Below are 6000 nucleotides of genomic sequence, written 5' to 3' on the forward strand. Positions count from 1 at the left end.
CTCCATATTTTTTTCTCTGGATATGGATGGTATTTTCCATCACGAGTCTTTAGGAGTTGTTTTAGGTCCTTGCATTGCTGAGAAGAGCTAAGTCTATCAAAGTCAGTCGGAGAGTGCTAGGGTTGGAAGCTCAATTCCATGTGGACAGTCTCGGGCGGGTAAAGGTGGGAACTTCTAAATCTTAGAGTTCTCACGAGACCCCCCAGGAAACGACTGGGAATCGAGGTGAACCGAGCTATCTCGTGTATTTCCGCCTCTTCCCATGAGAAACGTGATGGGAGAGAGCTCTCCCCGCCCTCGAGATTGTCCCGGATTGGAGCACACCTAGTTACCTAACAGGCACGGTATTCAGATGCAAACTATGCCACTGCAGAGCTTAAGTAGGATCAGGAAAGCCTGAAAGTTCTCTTGGGCGGAGGGGTGCGGAGCGGACAGGACAACAAGGCTCCGCTTTTCCTCTCTCTTCTCTCCCCTCCCCCTCTCTCCCCGCTTGTACTTCTACTTCCAATCTCTTATTGTAAGATCTTTGCCTCCTTGGGAGATCTTTCTCTTTCCCTCCTAAGGAAGAATTCCCCTGCACTTGTAACTAGACCCTGAAATAAAGCTCAACCCTTGTTCCACTCTGGAACGTCCTTTCTCTCATACGAGCATCCGGTTGGGCCAACCGAAGACCTCGGGAGGTGAGGTAAGAAGACTCGGGTAGCCCACAGGCCTCTAGGCCTGGCAGGAGAGACATTTTTAAAGGGGATGACATTAAAGTGTCACTAGGAATTGTATGGGGCAGCTAGGTGGCACAATGGACAGAGTGCTGGGCTTAGAGTCAGGAAGACTCCTCTTCCTTAATGCAAATCTGACGTCAGATACTTTCTAGCTGTGTCATCCTGGGCAAGTCATTTACCCCTGTTTGCCTCAGTTTTCTCATCTGTAAGCCACACCAATAAGGTGCTAAATAAGGTCATGAAGATTGGGACACAATTCAACAGCAAACAACAAGGAACTATAGAGAACTATAGTTCCTCTCCCAGAGATCATGGGATCCTCAGTGCTTTAGTTTTCCAGCATAGATAGATGAGCCATACTCCCCATACTGAGGAGCCAATAGAGCCAAGGACATTATGAAATGGAGAAAGGACAGTCCAGAACATGTTAGCACCCATCCCCATTAGATATGCAGGAATGTATGTCTGTTGAAGAGACTAGCTGGAGATTCCCCCTGGAGGAGAGCAGAGATTTACTCTCTTTTTATCTACCTTCATCTACTTCCTGCTTTTATCCATTCCTTGAATAGTAAGTGGAGTAAAAGGGAAGCAAAATAAACTGTTTTTCCTTCTCCCTCTAGCTACTAAGAGAGCAACCAGCCCCATTAGAATTATCTCTATAAGCCCTGTTTTGGAGTTTTCCTTTTATATCTTTCAAGTTGTATTAAAGCTATCTAAGCTATGCCTGTGCCATTTTACTTGAATGTAAACAGGGAGATTTAAGGGGAGGAAACCTAAATGATGGTGTTTGTAAATCCAAGCTGAGTTTCCATTGTGAATTGGCTGGGAGTTGAGAACTACAAATTTGACAGAGATGAGGGTATATTTTAAAGATGGAGAGAATAGTCCTTAGAATCAAATACTCCTGGTGCACATGAACCCCAGAAGTAGTTAAGCAAAGATGATGGCAGGCATTTTTTCCTCCTTTTTCTCTGGCTACTCTGGGCTTAAAAGCAAGGTCATTCTTTTAAAAAAGAAGGATAAATAACAGTTACTCAGAAGAGAAAACCATATCCTAGAAAGGAGCCCCCTTCTCTCCATGGAAGCTTCCACACATAGACAGACCCCAACCTTCACCCCCATTCCAAATGACTGACAGCTTGGTCTGTCTTGCTCACTAGCGCCACCTGGTGGACTTACCACTACATACCATGAAGGACTGACTGACTACCCTAAAGGTCTAATTGCATCACCATGATTGGCATGTGAAGGTAAGGAGGAAGATCTGGTAGTTCTTTTGGATTATTTGATGCCGATTTTGGTGCCTCTAGATCATTAGCACAGCAAGAATAGGAACCAGGTGTTTGAATTCAATTAAGTTTCAGAGAAGAGGCAGCCTGGGATAGTGGTCCGAGGGCTCGGTTTGGAGTCAGGAGGAGCCAAGGCTTAGTACTGCCTCGGACCGGCTCCCTCCCATTCAAAGGTCAATTCCTTCCAAATAGGCATTGTTTCATTCTTTGTATTTGATTCCCCAGTGACTAGTGCTACGTGCTTAATAAATACTTGCTGACTGATTATGTGACCCTGGACAAGTCACCTAAATTCTTAGTACTTCAAGCAGCTCTCTAAGGTTATAAGTTACAGGTATGAAGAGTTTCTATACCAACAGTTCCATGAGCCAATGAAATTACAGGTTTGTCCCCTATCCCCTGAAAACACTTACCGTATGTAAGCTTCCCTGGTAGGTCCTAGGGAAACAGAGATACAAAAAACAAAACAAAAAAGCCAGAACTCAGTCCTGTCTCTTGGGCTGGGAAAGGATATGGTTGCATTCATGTGTCATGAGAGGTTCTCCTAACATGACCATTTCCTTTTTGTTTTTTTTCTTTGGCTGACGAGAGAGAGAGAGACAGACAGACAGACAGTCAGACAGACAGACAGACAGAGGGACAGAGAGAGATGAGAGAGAGAGTTTCCTTCCCCAGGCATCTTATACCTATGACAGTACCTGGCACCTCCTCCATTAGCAGATATCATCCAATAAGTGATGAGTCTGTATCGATAAGGTGTGATAAGGTGACTCTGATATTTAGGTTGCATCTATGATAAGGTGATCATCTGATACTCTATCCCGTTACCTGAAGTTTATGTTTGAGATCCCCAAATATACTAATGTCCTCAGTATTCAGTGGAAATTTCCCCTCCTTCCTGTGCTTTTGTGGAGAATTTGGTATGGATGATTCATAGGCTCAAGGGACAACTGTAATAATGGTAGGTAGTGATCACCAATGTAGACCCCAGCTTGATCAGCCTATCTGTGTTACAGTGGCTGTTCAGTGCTGCTAGCTTTACTAGACCCCATCCCACTCTATTCTACCATAGAATCTTCACCCATTTTTTAGAGCCATCAAGTGTGAACTAGCATAGGAAGGTAGATACATAGATAAAGCACTTATTAAGCACCTAATGCATGCCAAGCACAACGCTAAAGACACTGAAGATAAAAATACTCATTAGGGCCTAAGGTACCTTCATCTCTTCTTCTCTTCCCACCTTTTCAGGTTTTTTCTTCCTTTCATGTGTTTTATTCCCATCACAATATATGTTCCTTGAGGGCAGGGATACCTTCATCTCTATTTCTAGCACATCGAACAATGTCTGGCATATACTGTGCACTTAATAAATGCTTGTTGACTTGACTTGACTTGGATGAAGTCTAAAGTTGGAGGGTGAGGGGAGATGTGGGGGAATGAGGATAATGACCAGTTTGGAGGCAGGCTGGTAAGGAGATAAAAACATTTAGGTAGTCAGGACAGGCTTTCTAATAGAGGGAAGAAGGGAGATCAACAGATAAAACAGCTAAAGTGAATGATGAATACTCAGGTATAACCACTAGATATCAAATGAATTGTACTTATTCCTATGAGCATTCTTATCTAGCTCACCTATGACTAATGTATTCAAAGATGCCTAGAATACAAGAATGGTGCCCTTAATGCTATGCCTTAAAAAAAAAAAAAAAGGTTTTGTTGATTTTTTTTTTGTTTTTTTTAACATCATCAAAGTTCCCTCAGTATGCTTTCCTCTCCCTTTCCCTGAGAGTCATCTGATATAACAAATAGTAGTTTTTAAAAACAAAAATAGGGGGAAAAAGTCAGCATATCTGATCAATATATTGAAAAGGTCTGAAAACCATGCAATGCACTATACCTGTGTATATCCCACCTCTGCAAAGGAATGGGTTGGGAATATTTTCTCCTATCTCTTCTTGGAGATATGAGAAAACATTTGAGATATGTTCTTAATAATTTTGTAACATTTGCTTTTGAGTTGTATATGTTTTCCATTTATATTGTTGAAGTTACTATGTACATTGTTTTCTTGGCTCTGCTTCCTTCACTCTGCATCAGTTCATGCAGATCTTTCCATGCTTCTCTGTATTCAACATACACATACATCATTTCTTACAGCAAAGCAATATTCTATTACATTCATGTACCATGATTTGTTTAGCCATTCTCTTATCAATGGGCATCTACTTTATTTCTAATTCTTTTCTATCCCAAAAGTATGGCTGTAAATATTTTGGTGTATACAGGGACTTTTTTTCTTATCATTGACCTCCTTGGAGTATAAACACAAATGATATCATAGTCAAAGGGTATGGACACTTCCGATAATTCCAAATCACTTTCCATAAGGATTATGCCATTTTGTAGCTCTACCATCAGTGTATCAGTGTGCCTATCTTCCCACAAACTTCCAACATTAATTATTGCCCTCTTTTGCATTTTTACCAATTTACAAAGTGTGAAGAGAAATCCCAAAGTTCTTTTGATTTGCTTTTGAACGTTGCATTTGTAAAGAGCATCATCACCATTTGTTTAGTTTCAAGTATAAACCACCAGGCAGCTAGGGGGTACAGTGGATAGAACACCAGGTCTGGTTTTTGGATTGTTGTGCTTGTCTTTCATTTTCGAAGAGGATCATTACATCAAGAAAATGATGACATGATTTGCAGTTAACTTTGTTTTGAGTGAGGGAGGGCTGTGCAAGGTCACCAGTCTCACTTTCTCCTCCTGAGTCATCTGGATCCAGTGTCCAGATATTCATCAGAATGACTGAATATGGCCCAGGATGCCATGGGCAACTAGGTGGTACAGTGGATAGAGTGCTGGACCTGGAGTCAGGAAGACCTGAATTCAAATCCAGTCTCAGATACTTACCTGTATGATCCTGGGCACATTTTCGGTTTCTGGAAGACTTGCAGTCAATTCCAGCTTCAGACACTTACTAGCTGTATGACTCTGGATAAGTCACTTAATCCTATTTGCCTCAGTTTCATCATTTCTAAAATGAGTTGGAGAAGAAAATGGCAAACTATTCCAATATCTTTGTCAGAAAGCCTCAATTGTGATAACAGGATCAGAAATGACTGAAACAACAGAACCATAATAAGCAACATAAACCAGTTTAGGTTATTCAGGAACTATTTAGGTAAATCTGAAGCCTGGGTGAGCTGACCAGGTCCCATGTGCTGTGGAATGTTATATATCAGAACAAAATGGAATCAGATGGCTATGTCATACGCTGGCACATGTGCTTTTTGTAGACTTTTTTATATCAATAAATGATAAGAAGAGGAAACATGGTTCAGTGGCTAGGGTGGACTTGAAATAAGGAAGAATAGGTTTCACATCCCATCTATGAGATTTATTAACTGTGTGAACCTGGGCAAATCACTCAAATTCTTTATGGCTCAGGCAACCCTTAGGACTTACCTATTAGATCACAGATGTAGTCTGTGGAGGGTCTCGTTCAGTCATACTAGCGTTCTTCCTCTTCCTCATGCGTGACATCCCATTTCCTGTCTCCATGCCAGAAATGCTTTCTTTCCTCACCTTCTATGGTAGGAGCTTAATACTTCTCCTCATGTAAGTTAGGCTTGTTCAGTTGTTTCAGCTGTGATCTCTTTTGGGGTTTTCTTGGCAAAGATATAGGAGTGGTTTGCCATTTCCTTCTCCAGCTCATTTTACAGATGAGGAAACTGAGGCAAACAGGATTAAGTGACTTGTTCAGAGTCACACAGCTAGTAAGTATTAGAGGCCAGATTTGAACTCATAAAGATGAGTTTTCCTGACTCCAAGTTCAGTATTCCTTCCACCATACTGGTTGCCTCAAGTTATGCTAGTTTTCCCTTGAAAGCAATGGAAACTATTCTTGAGACTTAGCTCAGGAGACTAAAGGTTCGGGTCACTGATTTAACTTCCTTGTTGCCTGAGTACAAAATAGTCACAAGGAG

This window comes from Notamacropus eugenii, chromosome 5 (assembly GCF_028372415.1).
Source record: "Notamacropus eugenii isolate mMacEug1 chromosome 5, mMacEug1.pri_v2, whole genome shotgun sequence".
NCBI lineage: Eukaryota > Metazoa > Chordata > Mammalia > Diprotodontia > Macropodidae > Notamacropus > Notamacropus eugenii.